General features: G+C 39.8%; 1 long non-coding RNA gene across 1 annotated transcript in view; it reads left to right on the forward strand.

Moving 5' to 3' along the window:
• LOC132766651 (uncharacterized) overlaps positions 1-16,414 on the forward strand; it is a 68,034-nt gene that overhangs the window by 20,772 nt on the left and 30,848 nt on the right. The gene's annotated exons all lie outside the window — the stretch shown is intronic.

The following is a 16,414-nucleotide window of genomic DNA, read 5'->3' on the forward strand; positions in this document are numbered from 1 at the left end:
TGAAATGGACAAAGAATTAGGGGAAATCCAACCCCAAATAGGAAACAAGTCATACAGGAATACCTTGCCACTCTAAATGAATTCAAGTTCCCAGGGCCAGATCACCTACCTCCAAGAGTATTGAATGAACTATCGGAAGTTATTTCAGAACCACTGGCAATAATCTTTGAGAGTTCTTGGAGAATGGGACAAGTCCCAGCAGATTGGCAGGGGACAAATGTGGTCGCTATCTTTTCCCTATCTTCAAGAAGGGAAAAAAGAACGACCCAAACAATTACTGTCTGGACATCCTCACATCGATACAAGGCAAGATTCTACAAAAGATAATTAAAGAAGTGATCAACAAACACTTAGAAACAAATGCGATAATCACTAATAGTTAATACGGATTTATAAAAAAACAAGTCATGCCAGACTAATCTGATCTCTGTTTTTGATAGAGTTACAATTCAAAATGATCTAATAGGTTAGAGAGATGGACCAAAACTAACAAAATGAAGCTCAAATGCAAATGCAAGATACTCTACTTAGGCAGAAAACTGAAATGCAAAGATACAGAATGGGGGACACCTGGCTTGACAGCAGTATGTGTGAAAAAAATTTCGGAGTCCTCATGGACAACAAGTTAAACATTAGCCAACAATGTCACGTGGTGGTTTAAAAAAAATGGGATTTTGGCCTTCATCTATAGGAGTATAGTGTCTAGATCCAGGGAAGTCATGCTACCCCTCTATTCTGTCTTGGTCAGACCACACCTGGAATACTGTGTTCAATTCTGGGCAAGATAATTGAAGGGAGATGTTGGAATGTGTCCAGAGGAGGGTGACCAAAATGATCAAGGGCCTGGAGAACAAGCCTTATGAGGAGTGGCTTAAAGAGCTGGGCATGTTTAGCTTGAAGAAGAGAAGGCTGAGAGGACACATGTTGGCCATGTATAAATATGTGAAGGGAAGTCATAGGGAGGAGGAAGCAAGCTTGTTTTCTGTTACACTGGAGACTAGGATGCAGAACAATGGCTTCAAACTACAGGAGATTCCACCTGAACCTAAGGAAGAACTTCCTGACTGTGAGAGCTGTTGTTCAGCAGTGGAACTCTCTGGCCCAGAGTGTTTTGGAGCCTCCTTTTTGGAAGCTTTTAAATAGAGGCTGGATGGCCATCTGTTGGGGGTGCTTTGAATGCGATTTTTCTGCTTCTTGCAGGCGGTTGGACTGGATGGCCCACAAGTTCTCTCCCAACTCTAGGATTCTATGATTCTAAGCTACCACTGGCACATAATTGTGGTAAGAGAATTCACCCTCCAACAATTCACAGACGAAATCTGAGATATGTGGCAAAGCATTATCAATGTAGTCAAGATGGCAAAATGTATTAATGAGGAAGAACAGACAAGCTGTGAGAGGCTCCAGAAATTTGCTTTTGCTTCAGCCTATTGGGAAGGACAATTTTTTCACTTTTCTTGTCCCCTTTCTGCTGAGCCAATTGAGGCTACATTTACATCAGTCAAAATGTTCCCGAGTATTTTGCTCAGAAGCTGTCCTAATACACCATGGGATTGCCCCACAGCTATTCTGCAATTCAGATATTCATCCAGACAGTAAATGCTTTGGTACCAGTACCCTGTTCTTCTGGGGACCGCCACTACTGTTTCAGAAGCCAGAAGCAGCTGCCCCTGTCACGAGCACAAGTAGTGGTGCTGGTGACATCACTTCTGGTGAGATCACAACTGGTTACTCAGGGGGACACTTAGAGCAAATGCATTGAGACCTCACTCACAATTACTACTGAAATTCATGATCACTGAAGTACTTAAATGATGTTATTTCAAGATGAAGAAACACAACAAAACCTGTCAAAGGGTCTGAAATCATATTGTATGAAGATGAATTATTCGTCCAATCTTTGTAAGGATGCTTGAAGATGTTAAGAAAGAAAAATCATTAATGATTATATCATTTTATATTTGCAATACTTAAAATAGGGAAAGGAAGAGTGTTTATTGAAGCTCAATATGACTCAGTTGTTACCTCACATGTGTAGCTAGTTTATCTGACATATACAAACTGCCCTAGATGCAGCTGGAAGGCTGGAAGATAATTTGAAACAGCCATGAGAATCTTTTATTTTCATTGGATGAGTTTTCTTTACCATTGGCTATTTCTTATTGTTGCATCATTTACCATTTCTGGTGTTCCCCTGAAGCCAGTTTTCTTCCCCTGGCCTAGCCATATCTGGATAATAGTTATAAATTATTGTTTCAAATATTATTGGGAATTAACCCTCAACTATAGATGGCTTGGAGGCAATGAACTGAAATCACATTGGTTTGTAACCTTTTTATCTTGGGAGAATGGTAGGTTATATATCCAAATAAATACATTCAAATAAATTCATAAATACATCCAAATAAATTCATCTTGGGAGAATGGCGGGTTATAAATCCAAATAAATAAATAAAGGGGACACCTTTAGCAATCAACTGGTATCTAGATGCAATGCTAACAGTCTTAATTCAAGCAGAATCAAACTGTGTCATAGCCTTTGGAATCAAGAAGAGGAGCTTGGTCTGAGTCATATACACATGGCTTTGTCTTCTATGGTGAATATGGCATGGTTTCTCCTGTAAAAATCCTTTGGTTTTGAAGGCTCAATTTATCGGTATAGTCTAGAGTACATATCCCCAGTTTACTATTGACCATTTTTAGATTAATCTGAAGCACAGAGATTTGAGAACCACTATCTGTAGCTGGATTGACCTTGAAGGAGCTGGGGGTGGTGACGACCGACAGGGAGCTCTGGCGTTGACTGGTCCATGAAGTCACGAAGAGTCGGAAATGACTGAACAAATGAACAACAACATCTGTAGCCTCATAAACTCAAAGACAGACTATTGGTAATTTTTTGTCCTAATTTAAAATACCTGGCATCAAGAGCAGCACTACTGTATTTCTTGGTCTGTTTCTGCTTATGTTCAAATAAATGGTGGAAGGGAGTCACAAATAAATACAAAGAATGGACTAACTTTATTTGAAATACTGACATTATGTATGAAAGAGGTTTATCGTGGTAATGCGTTCTTTTCATTCCTGCTTTGCAAACTGGATCTTCAACAAGTCCCTCCACAACATAGTGAAGAAGAACATGGGAGTCCTGTCAAGACCCAGTTAAGACCCAGTTGCCTCAAGTTACCCAAAGAAAGGGAACAAGAAAGGGGTGTGGACAACATTTTTTCAAGAGAGTCTTATATTGCAGTTTAAGGTCAAAAGTGAGTCCTGGATCTGAAAAGTTGAAGACTGCTGTCTGTTTCATGTTCACAGATTCTTCAGTTAGTGCAACTCCTGAAGGAACTAGTCTACTAAGAAGATTTGTCCTGAAGCAACTGCTCTTCATGGTTTACTAAGGCACATATGTAGATATTGGTTTTAACCCACAAAGCATTCAGCAGTTTGTAGGCTGTATAACTTTTTGGAAAAAAATCAATTTGCACATTAAGATAGTCTTAAGAAGTCTTGGTTAAAATATTGAAGTCTGGTTTGAAGCTAGATCTATGATTTGACCAAGCCGCTCAGAGTCCTCTTTGAGGTTGAGATAGAGCAGGGTAAAAATGCAGTGAATAAATAATAAACTGGTCAATATTAGATAAATATATACTCAAAGGCTGAGATTTCAGATCATCATTGTACAGGGCTCCTGGTGTAGAAGCATAATACTAAAACAATGTGTGGGAGGGGTGCCATTTGGATCATATCATACTCATGCTGTAACACAACTAGATTGGTTGCCCTGTTGTTTTCAACAAACAATTCAAATAGCAGATAGTTTGAAGATGTCTTCTTTTTTAATAGGCTGCTTGTTGTCAAAGTTCTGGGAACTTTCTTTACCTACCAGCTCTTGTGGAATCATGATTAGCTGTCAAGCTTAGAAATTATTAGAGCTATCCCTCCACATTTGCTGTTTTGCCATCCATGGATTTGAGTATTCTTGGATTTGCCATTGCCTCACCCTTGCTGATTTCCTTCTGCTTTTCAGGATGGAAATAATTCCTTGCCCATAGAAATAGTAATGTAGGCTGAGGGCTCATTTAAATTGACCATATAATGCAGCTCAAAGCTGACTCAAGACCATTGTGGCCACAAAATGCATACCAACAATGTGAATAGCAGCATGGATTAAATGGGAAGCAGTGCATTTAAAAAGTCACAAGGAAGTCTGACTTAAGCCATATAATGCACTGCAGCTGATCTCACTGTATCCCAGATCCAGGGCAAAATTGACTCCTGAAAATATGCAGCACATTGTAAACATATATCCCCCCTAAAGTGCAGTAATGAATCCCAAACAGGGCTGCTGATAAGTGCTCCAAGGGAATGGCTTGGGCAGAAGCGTTTTAAGCAACACCCTGGGAGGTGTAGGTGACTACTTCTCCTACTAACGGTTGCTTTTCTTTTAGCCCCAGCCTGTATGCCTCGGGTATGCTGATGCAAATCTCTTTGGGAAATGAGAGAAAAAAAACTGGAAAGTAGTTTGGGGCCAGGTTCCATGGTAAATGTAATCACCTTCATGGCCTCAAACTATTTCCAGACATCACAATCTGATCACCCACACAGGAAAACCAGTTCCTCTCAAATCTGCTCCAAGCTGCATTATAATGTCAGTGTAAAAGGGGCCTTAGATAAGGCCTCCCAAACCTTGGGCTCAGTATGTTTCCTATCTCTATGGGCCAAGGATCATAAGAAATGCATGCATGGCAGCCAGATACCACAGCTAACTCCTGCCCCAAAAACATAATACCACTGTATGAATGATCACACTGTGGTCTCGGGTTCAGGAGGGATGACATAAGCAATTAACCCCACCTACTTCCTGAAGTCAGGGCTGCCATGGAAAAGTGTACATGGCTCTGGGGTTTGTGAGTGGAGCAGCAACTGTAGGGCATACATTGGCATCAGAAATACATTCCTTGTGCTTGCCTCCATCCAAAGAGACCCCCCTCCCCTCTCCACAACTGTCTGCTTCATAAGTCTAACAAGTATATCACAGCCTCACTACATCTTCCCTGTATTTGTGTTTGCCTGTGGGTTTTGTGTAGGTAGGTGTTGTAATGTAGTGTCTTATCTGTAATATTTATATTTCATGTGATAGATTTATTTTTAAAAACATGTTAATCAGTAAGACAATTTCCTATATATATTGCCTTTTACTCACATGAGCTGTAGTAAGTCATGCTTCCTGATTATAGCAAGTGTGTGGTGGTGGTCATCTCAACATTTGCACAAGCTCTAAGCCGGGGGAGAAGGATCATCCCTCCATAACATAATAACAACTTTGTGGAATAGAAAAGTATTTTTGATTCATCAGAATCAATCTCCGAGAGGAAAATGATAGAAGATGTTCAGCTGCAATGGTCATTTTTAAATTTGCCAAGTGCTTTAGCTGAGATACACTCAAAATGCCACTCACACCCAAATACTCATGCCAACTGGAAACTTCCTTGGGTTTATATTCTATGTAATCAGTTTTGGAAAAAAATTCTTATATTCTGAATCAGGTTTTTCTTGTCTAGAGAGCTTTCAGAGCCATCTGGTCAACATCTGCTCAGAAGTAGGGCAGTAAGTTTGGCAACTGGAAAAACCTGTCTGAGATGAAAGATGGGCAGGCTAGACAACAAATGGCAAACCAGGTTCCTGGCACCTGCTATGCAGAACAGATGTTTGACCAGAAAGAATATTGGTGAAAAATAGTGACCTTCAGTTATAAATGTTAAAAATCCATCTCAACCCCAGTTAAACCCTATCTCCGGAGCCTTTATTAAAAAATGAGGATTATTTTTATACCAATTAATTTGGTGTATTTTTCAAAGGATTTACTATACTGAGATATACTTTGCATGCATTAACATAATTTTGGGATTATATAGTAGCCTGCTTCAGTGTGAAACTATGTTGTTCTGACATCAGGGTCAGAAGACAATACAGCATCATAATAACCAACAGGACTAGAAGAAGAATTTTGCACAGATATTACCCTCTATTATACATCTACTAGTAGCAACAAGTAGATGTAGCAAGATAGTTTACATGATGCAGGGTAGACTACATGGTAGATACAGCTCTGTTCTATAAGAGAAGGACATTGAGAGGTGTCAGGACCTATAACTGGAAGAGGCATCAGTTCTGTCTCCCAGCATGTGCTGTCTATGGTGGTTGTGTCACTGTTCCTGATGATAGATCTGACCCTGCATGCACTGTTGTCTCACATACAAAGAATATGTATTTCACTCACAGAGGAAAATTGGGAAAATTGTTATTTCCTAGAATTCTATGTTACATGGAAAGGGTTTTTCGATTATTCTCTATATCATTTGAGAACTTCTGGCAACTAAATTGTTTGTTCATGCTGATTTATGTATTATTGTGCATCTTCCACTGGCATTCCTTGTATCAGTGAATTATAGGAAGAGTTAAAAACAGGGCAAAGCACAGAATAGGCAATGACAATTTCCTACTGTATTTATTCTATCTATTAGTGGTATACTTTTAGCTCATCTTAGGATTATGAAATCTGTTTAAATAAACTTGGTCTGCAATATAACAACAACAACAATCTTATTTATATCCCACCCCATCTTGCCATGGGGACTCTGGGTGGCTAACAAGATAAAAATACAAACATTCAATGCCATCAAACATTCAATGCGATACATAAATTAATAAAACATATAAAAACAGTACCACACTCAGTAAAATAAATAAACCATAATAAGACTATAAAACACAAATTACACACTAAACAATACACATAAAATTAAATGTCATAAATGTCATATACATTGACATTAATGGGACATACATTTTAGTAGGCACACATCTGCTTACTATATTGTTGTTGTTCTGTCCCCTGAGCTAGCTTTCAAATGCCCAAATATCATTAAGAATAGAGTTGGAAATTCACAACTGAAATTATTATTATTATTATTATTATTATTATTACCCCATTTTATCTCTCCCAAAGGGAACTCAAAGTGGCTTAACATAAAAGCATTTAAAATATACAAATATGCAAACTTTAAAACAGAATTAAATATAAACAGTATTAAAAATTTCACAATTAAAAACCATTAAAACACATTAAAACTTAAAAACCAGAGCACCCCCTGACTTGATCTTAAAAGCCTTCTTTTTTAAAAGCTTTCTTGGATAAAAATGTTTTTGCCTCCTGCTGGAAGGAGAGCAGGGAGGGGGGCATTCAGGCTTCCCTGGGAAGAAGGGAAATCCAGAGTCGAGGAGCAGCCACTGAAAGAGAAGGCCTGCTCTCGTCTTCCCATCAAAAGAGCTTGAGATGGAGGTGGGACCAACAGGCCTTTCCTGAAGACCTCAGGGCTGAGAGAGGCTTATAGAAGTAGATGTGGTCAGCCAAACAGCCTGGACCTGAACCATCTAGGGTTTTAAAGGTCATAGACAGCACTTTGAATTGTGCCTGGAAACAGACTGGCAGCCAGTGGAGCTGCTGCAGGAATGGGGTTGTCTTCTTTCTGTAGCCATCCCCAGTGAGCAACCTGGCTGCAGCTCTTTGGACCAGCTGAAGTTTCTGAGCACTCTTCAGAGGCAGCCCCACCTAGAGCATTTTACAGTAATCAGGACAGGATGTAACTAAGGCATGTACCACCAGGGTTTCCTAAACTTTAAAGTTAAGGACACTCCAGCCTAAGGTTGAGGAAACTCAGATTAAGAACTTCTTAAGAACTTCTTAATCCGAGTTTCCCCAAACTTAAAGAGGAAGATTTTGCAGCCTCTAGACTCCTGGCACTCTTTTGACTCACTAAATGGCTACAAAGGAGCTGCTGAGGAGGACTGCAATCTTCGGGAGGGGGGGGGGTGTTCTTAAAGGGATAGGTCTAAATAAAGTTCCTTCCCATAGAAAACTATATAGAAGACAACTGAACCCATTCTAAGGAGAAAACCGAGGACTGATAAAGAAAAGAATTAAAGCCTCTATGGGGACATGACAGTGGTGTTTGGGAAAGATTTGCACAAACTCAGTACCAACTGACTTACATATTTAAGATTTAATTTCCCCAAATTCCTCTTTTATTTCTGTTCATTAATAATTATGATATAAAATATAACCATAGAAATTATTTTGACTTTTTTTAATCTGGAGTGTAAAGGAGATGTTTCATGCATAGCACAACTAAATTTTGTCATTGCCTCTGCAGCTTGTGAAGGTAAGAGAAATATTGCAACGGTCCAGCAAAAAAATAAATAAAATAAAAATGAAAAGGCAGCCATCCAGTTTAAGTGAAGTCAACAGAAAGGACAAAATATTAACGATAGGTAAATGCAAAATGGAAATTAGGAGACCCAAGGGAGGACATTTAAAGACATTAGTCAATAACATTAAACAAATAACAAGAAATTATTTAAGTTTATCAGAAACAAGAAGTCTGCTAGAGTCATTAGGTCTCGTTGACTATCAGGAAGTGTGGTGAGTAATTAAGGAAGATGAGAACATTGTGCAGCAGTTAAGTGATTTCACCACAAAGACTCCTGGACAGATGCCTAAACTCAGAACTAAGAGCCATGGTTGTTCTCTCATGCTTTCTAGTGCCAAAAATATATGATAGAGTTACAATAATTCTTTAAAAAGTGAAGATGTAAAGAAGATGCCACAATTAAATTTATGTTCTGTAACAGATGGGCTCAAGGCAAAAAACACTAGACTATTATTAACCATGAGTATAAACTAAAGGTACTTTCGCTCAATTTAATTGAGTGAGTGAAACATGTCCTATAGCACTGCGGTATAGTATTTTCCCAATTGCCACATGTGTAAATTGCATGACATGAAACAGAACTACTTGGATGACATTGTACCCCACATCAGCAAACACTGTATAAGAAACACCAGCTAAATGGTTTATGCATATTAGTGGAAAACAATATGGGTTATCTGTCACACATCAAATAGCAAGTTTATCTTATGCACGTTTTGTGCAAAGAATCAACGCAGTAACGAGCAACCATTAATATAAATCTCATTACCATTAATCATAAATCAAAATATGTGGATAATGACCATTTAGAAAATGTCTGCCAGACAAATTGCTTTTCACCAGTTCACGAAGCACATAGTTGACCTAATTACTCAATTTTTACTGTATTTCTTGTAAGAAAACACTTTGTTTGGTATTCTTGCTAAGTGATGGCACTGATTTTAACTATTTTGATTAATGTTCCATTTTGTATATGTCATTCCAGCACAGCATGACCACAGTTTCAGCTTTTTCAATATTCCAAGGACATGGAGCTGTTTAGAAGTGCAGGCATTATTCAATCCACCGGTTTGAATGGGAAATTGCAAGAATATTCTTTACTTTCCCACTAAAAGTGTTTACCTTTAGTTGAATTGTGTTTCAAGTTTTTAAATTTATCTCTCCTTCTATTCAGAGGACAGATAGATTTGTTTGGGATCTTTGTGAGAGTGTATCATTTCCTATACTTTTTAATATTTATATGAAACTAGTGGGAGTGTTTCTCTGGAAAGAAAGAGGTGCCATCACTGTTATTTCTTTTCATCAATTCAGATGATCCAGGAACTTGGACTCAATATTTGGATGGAATAGGACCAAGAAACAACTCCAGTCCAGACAAGATAAAAGTTCTGTTAGTAGATGTCTTGTCTGGTCAGTTTTGTGGTTGTCAGCCTTCTTTTAATAAGACTGCACTTGCTGAGAATAATCAGAACCTGACTGTTTGGGTTGAGACAACCTGATGGGGCTTACTTCAGCAGCATATGCCAGTTCACCCATAGTTTACCCACAGAGCCCTTTGGTTCCATTCGATGACACAGAAGAACTTCCAGTGGGGCTCTGTGGGTAAACTAATGTGGAACTGGTGTATGTCCCTGTGGCAACAACATGGGAGGCTTCCTATGTTGCACCAGAAGCCATGGGGGGAATCCAAGCAGTCGATGCTTCCTTCCATGGGATTGTCTTGCTGGAAAGCCGGGTGATGGAGGGTGTGAGGTGACAGATTCCCCACACATCCTGGAGGATACTGCCAAATTTGCTATAATGTGTGATGATTCCAGTGACCCATGTGAAGAGCTCCAGAGGCAGTTTGGCTGCAGTTACCCAAGATCATGCTCAACCTAAGTTATTGTAACATCCTATCTGTAGGCCTGTCTTCATTATTCTAGAACATTGCAGTAATAACTGAAATGTGGTATGGAATGAAGCAGAAAAATTACTCACTTGCATTCACTGTTTTGAACGTAGTCTATCAACTGCCAGTCAGTTTTTGGGCTTGAATTCATTTGTCAGTGTTGACCTTTAGAACCTTAAATGGCATATCATCCGTCTGCCTGAAAGCACACTTTCTAGCATGAGTTCCTGTCTGATTGTTAAGCTCACACATGGATATTCTTCTATAGATATTTTTCTCAAGTGAAAGCTAACAGAATAACAACCTTCTTTGTACTGGCCCACTGTCTGTAGAATGATTCTCCTTTAAAAAAATGCCTGATGTTCTTTTGACTATCTAGCTATCATCTGTCTATGCCAGTAGTTCTCAACCTTTCTAATGCCGTGACCCCTAAATGAGGTTCCTCATGTTGTAGTGACCCCCAACCATATTTTTGTTGCTATTTCATAACAGTAATTTTGCTATTCTTATGAATCATAATGGAAACATGTGATATGCAGGATGTATTTTCATTGTTAGAAATTGAACATAATTAAAGCATAGTGATTGATTACAAAAACAATATGCTCGGGGAGTATGGACAATGGATGATGGGATTTGCAGTACCTTCAACCGATTCAGCTCTGACTTCCACAGACTACTGAGACCCCCACAAATTATAGACCTGGAACAAACTTGGCACACATAACCCCAATGATCAACAGAAAATACTGGAGGGGCTGGGAGGAATTGACAATGATTTACAGGAGATGTAGTTCACCTACAAATGGAGAGGCCTGTGAAAGACTGTGCATTTGGACCCAACTTGGTACAAATACTCAATATGCCCAAATTTGAACTCTGGTGGAATTTGAGGGAAACAGATCTTGACATTTAGGAGTTGCAGTTATTGGGATGCATAGTTCCCCTGCCATCAAAGAGCATTCTGAACTCCAGCAACAATGGAATTGAACCAAATTTGGCATACAGACCTCCCATTATCAATAGAAAATACCGGAGAAGTTTGGGGAAAATATGTTCAGACATGTAGGAGTTACAGTTCTTCCTGCAGTTAGTAAAGCTCCAACAAACATGGTATTGGACTTAACTTGACACACAGAACCCCATGGCCGGCAAAAAATACTGAAGGTCTTAAGGGAAAATTTACCTTGATTTGAAGTTGTAGTTGACCTCCATCCAGAGAGCACTGTGAACCCAAACACCAATGGATCTGGACCAAGCTCGGCAGGGGGTGAGGGCTTGGTGGCAAAGGCTCCCCAGACTGCCAGGCCATGTGGAGCCCTCCTCCCAGTTCTGCAGGGGGTGAGTCCCAGGCACCATGGCACTCCATGGATGGCCAGGCCATGTGGGGAGCCATCCACCCAGTGGACAAGGCACTTAAACGGCAAGGCTGTGCGGGCAGGCCTCCACCTGGCCCACACGCCCCTCCAAGTTCAGAAAGGCGCGTGGGCCGGGCAGAAAGGCCACCCCCATGGCGAGGCCTTGCGGGCAGCCCTCCGCCCGACCCACGCGACCCTCTGAGTTCGGAAAGGCGCGTGGGCCGGGCGGAAAGGCCGCCTGCATGGTGAGGCCTTGCGGGAACGCCTCTGCCCAGCCCACATGCCCCTCCGAGTTCAGAAAGGCACGTGGGCCGGGCGGAAAGGTTGCTCACATGGCGAGGCCTTGCAGGCAAGGTCGCGACCCCCAGGTTGAGAATTGCTGGTCTATGCGCTAACACTTTTCTTTAATTTGCTGCTCTTCTTATTAGTTCTCTGGCTGCCTTTTAATGTCTTAATATTTTAATACTCAAAATGTCTGCATACTTGTTGTTGTGCTTTTTATTGATTAGGTTGATTTTTTATTATGGTTAAGCACTGCAATCACATAAATAGTATATTCTGGTTTTGACCCTCGAATTTTGACTCATGGTGGCTCACAAAATGGAAAGATATACAGATAAGAAAAGACAGCAAAGAAAAGAAACCCTTTGAAAACATCATTATAATGTAATTAAACAATCTGTTGAATTAAGGTAATTTAAAAATATTCACTGAAAAGCAAGAAATGAAAAAGGTACATCACATTATTAAAAGACCTGCACAATCTGATTGCTATTTATCGTGCCTCTAAAAACCTTCTTGTGTTTAGAGAAAATCATAATAACTAATAACTCTATCTTGGAACAATAGGAAAGATGTAAAAGTATCAGCTTTTGAAAATGAATCGCCTTTGATGCTGATGTTTCAGAATCCTTAATTATTTCCTAAGACATTTATGAATAAAGTTTTGTGACTGAGATATGAGAAAGAACTGCATCCCTAGTTTTTATTCTCTTGTCAATAGCTGTTGAGATTTCTGTAAAGTTTTTGGTTGCATGTGCCATAATATGTGGAGGGTATAAAACAGGACACCTAATTGAGAGTAAATCTTTTGAAAAGCAATTGACCTTTCTTCAGTTTAAGATATATGTATAAACCATCATAGCAGTAACAAACCATTAATTGAACTAAAAAAGTAATAAGATGTATGGCATTTATAATTTTAATAACTTCTATATGCAAAGATAATAAGTAAAGTACCCTTAACTATAGCCAGTACAGGAAAGTCAGGCTGTGATCTAGGAATCCATATATCCATTTTAACATCACCACTGAATTCTAATTATGGATGCAAAGAATGCACACCTCTGTCACCACATCTCAAATATCTTGATTGTTTAATCAGTACTCCTGATTTCTAAGGCAAGCTGCTTGATGACTACCCAAATGTGACACTTTGGACATCGTCCAGATGGAATGCCAGTTTTCATTTGAGGTTAAAGAGGTAAAGCTCAACAAAAAAAAAAAAGGTTTTCCAGTATTCTGAACTAGAGCTGGTTTGATATCAAATGACAAATAAAACCTGGCAGCTTGGTTTGCACATAATATTAAACAGGAACTTTACTGAATTGTCATTTGTGAAATGAAGTGATTAGCATTCATTTTGATTACAGCTTCATTGTACATTTCCATTATTGATGTTTTATGCTTTGGATCCCCCTACCCCCTTTATGTCTTTTTTTCCCTGGTCAAGGTGCTTTGTGTATTTGCTCCTTCCCCATCACAAATTTGTTAGGTGCTGGCATTATGCAAGCTCACTAGCATTCTTATTCCTCTGATGTAGGCTTCAAGGTTTTTGCTTCTTCAAAGGCAAAGATAAAAAATCATTTTTATCTACTGTGCTGCTTCCATTTTCTCTCATTGACTGTTGGATGTGACTGTGGGTGGAAAGCAACCATTCAGTGCAAATGTGTATCAGTTTACCATGATGAAAATGACCAACAGTGGTAAATTGCAGTCTAATGTTGAGTGTTAAACTGTGTATGCATGGACCTTCAAACAATTGGCTTGATTATAAGTGGCTGGTGTCAAAGGAATTGATTTGAAACATTTATGCCTCTTTTCTCTCATTATCTGAATGAAAGTGCCCACAGCAAGTTAGCTGACTTGGAACATGTTGATGCAATTCTGTTTAACACACTTTCCACAGCATCCTTCTGGATTCTTCAGTAGCTATTGGCAGTGGACACCTTGGATAAACCAGTGAGAGGTACTAGAGACTTGGAGCATGACAGCAGAGGTATGCAAATGATACTCAGCACATTTTCCCACCTTTTCATTTTAGGTGAAACAATGGTATTGTTAGATGGGAGACTGAGGGAAAGGCTGGGCGAATGCCATAAGTGATTTTTAATCCAGGTAAGACGGAAGAGCAGCTACATTCTAAAATTATGGTCCTTCACTATTTTGAGCTGCTTTGTCAGTTAAATTTTAACTGGGACAGAGATAGATTACCTTTAACCCAAGCTGTAGTAACAATCAGGTTAGACTGCTATGTCTTCTACCGAGACTACCTCTGAAGGTGGTTCAGAAGCAAATATTGAGAATGCTTCTGTTGGATTCATGAATTCATGGCAATTATAATATTGCAACAGCTAATCAGACATCTTTGTGCAACAGACACACATGTATGCACAATATTGCACATGAATTGTAATCTGGAGAAAACTTGTTGGGCTGTAATTAGTTAGTCCTTTCTGCCAGTGAAATGGCACCAGCCAGAGGAGCCAGGTAAGGGGAACATTACATTTCTCTCAAAGTCTTTAATGTTCTCTGCTTAGGTGTGTAGTTTGTAACTGATTTGGGGGCTGCATGGGAATAATAAGAGAAGAAAGTCCTACTGTGTAAGTTGTAGTCAGCTCATAGGACTTTGGCTTTCACTCCTTGCTTTTTATTGTCTGCCATGGTGAATGCATGATGAAGGGGATGTAATTTACCTCCCAGAAGGAGAGAGAATGAGGCAAACAATGGCATCAATGTTTCACATAGAGGCTTGTAGTAGGAGGGCAATGGAGAAAAAAGGATTATAAATCATGGCCCTTCTATCACTTTTACAGACTTCCAACCTTTTTGTGGCCCATACACCCGCCCTGGAGATTAGCACAGGCTTCAGCTGGTCACCTTTTGAGGACTGGTTAAGAATGTTGGTTCACTCTTGGCCCTCAGAGGGAGGAAGTTGTTTTGTTTTCCATGTATTGATTTATTAGGCTTGGTTGATCAAGAAAAAAATGGTTCTAAACTCGTTTCGTATATAGGGGGCACTGGCGTTTTGATTTTAAAATTATTTCTCAAATTTTCTTGAAAAAAAGATCGGAAATAGCAAAAATCTGAATAGCTTTGTTTACTTCGTTAATGGAAGGTGCCCTTCCCCCGTTAGTTTAAAATCTCGCAGTTTCCCTGGCCTCCCTGGTGACAAGCGGTGATGCGGTTTCCCCCAGTGGCCATCAAGAAGAGCTGGGCGTGGCCACGCCCACCTCCTCCCTCTGCCATCCATCGCCCATTGCAGTCACCTGGGCGTAGCCACACCCACCTCATTCCCCTGCCATCCATCGCCCTTTGCAGTCACACAGGGAAGGGAAACTGCAAGATTACTTTTAAAATCTTGCAGTTTCCCTTCTCTGTGTGACTGCAAAGGGCGATGGATGGCAGGGGAATGAGGTGGGTGTGGCTACGCCCAGCTCTTCTTGATGGCCACTGGGGGCATGGCCTTCAGGAAGAGCTGGCCATGGCCACGCCCACCTCATCCTTCCGCATCGCCGCTTGTCGCCAGGGGGGGCAGGGAAACTGTGAGATTGTAAACCTTGACCAGACATACGAAAATAATTCCGAAAAATGGGTAAATTGTTTCAATTCGTTATTACTCCTCACACTATTCCAGCATGGCTCGAAATTGTTTTAAAAGTCATTTAAATACGCATTCATTCTGATTTTAAAAACTTCCGAACCAGATCAACCAAGCCTATGATTTATCATGGTATTATGGGAAAATGATTTTAATGGTGTTTTAATTTTGTAAAAAATATCATCTCAAATATAATTTAAGTAGATTACATTTAAAACCATTTACCTGATTATACACTCATAGTATTATAGAGGTGGAAGAGACCACAAAGGCCATCCAGTCCAACCCCATGCCATGCAGGAACATCGTCAAAGCACCTTTGATAGGTGACCACATAGCCTTTGTTTTAAAACCTTCAAAGAAGAATACCCCACCATGCTCATGATCTATAAATCCCTATATTGCTCAAGTCCAGGCTATTTGGCAGATCCTATCTCCCTGTATGAACCTGCCCGGGCTTTGAGATTGTCAAGAAATACGCTTTTTTTCAGTCCCACCACCATCACAAGCTCTGTTGTTAGGAACGCAAGAAAGGGCCTTCTCAGTGGCTGCCCCTGTGCTACAGAATTTCCTAGGGAGACCAGAATGGCCCCTTCCCTGCTGTCTATCTGGGGGGCAGGCTAAAATATTTATTCAGGCAGTCTTTTAAAAGAAAGTTCTTATGAGCAAGCCAGGGTGCTGCTGCAGGGTATTTGATTATTTTAACAGTTTGCAATTGTTTTAAGTGTTTTAAGGGATTTTAATTGACTGGTTATTTAATTATTTTTACTATTTGTATCAAGAGATAAAAGTGGTATGATGATGATGATGATGATGATGATGATAGGTTTGGTTTGTAAACCTTTGATCATTTCGGTTCCAGCATGTCAATATCCTTCTTGAACTGTGATGCCCAGAACTGGATACAGTATTCCAGGTGAGATCTGACTAAAGCAGAATAGAGTGGTAATACCACTTCCCTTGATCTAGGCTCCCCTATTGATGCAGCTCAGAACACCATTTAAATTAATTTTTA

The sequence above is a fragment of the Anolis sagrei genome, chromosome 2, assembly GCF_037176765.1.
Source record: "Anolis sagrei isolate rAnoSag1 chromosome 2, rAnoSag1.mat, whole genome shotgun sequence".
Taxonomy (NCBI): Eukaryota; Metazoa; Chordata; class Lepidosauria; order Squamata; family Dactyloidae; genus Anolis; species Anolis sagrei.